The sequence below is a fragment of the Condylura cristata genome, unplaced genomic scaffold (assembly GCF_000260355.1).
Source record: "Condylura cristata isolate star-nosed mole 26May11 unplaced genomic scaffold, ConCri1.0 scaffold00014, whole genome shotgun sequence".
Taxonomy (NCBI): Eukaryota; Metazoa; Chordata; class Mammalia; order Eulipotyphla; family Talpidae; genus Condylura; species Condylura cristata.
The window spans coordinates 52,728,535-52,729,634 of record NW_004567115.1 but is presented as its reverse complement, the minus strand read 5'-3'; positions in this window follow the sequence as shown (position 1 = coordinate 52,729,634).

The following is a 1,100-nucleotide window of genomic DNA, read 5'->3' as shown; positions in this document are numbered from 1 at the left end:
GTGCGGGCCCTCCCCACCGTCACTCGCTCACGGTCCACGCAGAGCTGGCCCGCGCCCCACCCTGCCCAGGCCCGAGACGTCTCCCTTCGCTCGAGCTCTCGCCTGCTGGCGCTGCCCAAGAGGTGAGGCGCTGACTCCGGGGGACACTTGGGTCCCCGCTCACCGGGCAGCCTTGTGCCCGCAGCACGCCCTGCGTGCCAGGCTGGCCGATGCCCCTGGACGCGCGTCCTCCCGGGCCCGGCACAGGCCGACCCCTCCAGCGAGCGCCTGTCCTCGCCGTCGCTCCTAAGAGTCCCTCCGGCCTCAGGACCTGCTGGGCTCTCCGCTCCCTTCCCTCGGCCCTGCGCCCACCTGCCCGCCGCCTGCCGTCCCAGGGCCTCTCCCAGCAGCGGTGGCCCTGCGCAGGCATCTTGCCCACCTTGGACCCCACGGGGCCCCGGGTGCCAGGCACAGTGCCAGGCAGTGTCTCGGCCGGTGAGGCAGCTGCTCAGCTGGACGGCGTGTGTCCTCGCCCTCGGAGCTGCCACCGGTCCCTTCCTTGCTCCGTGACTCAGTTTCCCTCCTACCGATGCCCTCCTGGGTCAGGGCTAGACCTTTCCACCTGTGGGCTCGCAGAAACACTGGGCTCGCTGGCAGACGGCAGCGGAGGTGACGTCCCTGGGGGCACTCACGCCCCTGGCCCTCGGCCTCCCGCCGCCCGCAGCTGTCTTGACCCTGTGTCCACGGGGCAGGTTAGGAAGAACACGGTGTGGCATGTGGGCAGTACACACACACTCACATACACGCGTGCACCCCTGCCTGTCCGAGGCCTGTTGTCTCGCCACGGTCAGCATGCTCGCCCCCACCCCGCTGGGCCCTGGGCCTGGCCTCGGTGGCGGGCGTCAGGAGGCCGGGAGCCGGCCGCTGGCCTTGTAATAAGGAGCTGGGTTCTCCTTGGAAACTAGCTTAGCACTCCGGCCAGTGCCCTCTCCAGGCCTGCCCCTACACCCTGCTGTGTCTGTGCTGACTGGCACGCCGGGACACGCGGACACTCAGGCGCAGCCACCGGCGAGGAGACGCAGGAGACCCGCGCCAGCGGCCGTGGGCGACGGCAGCCAGCG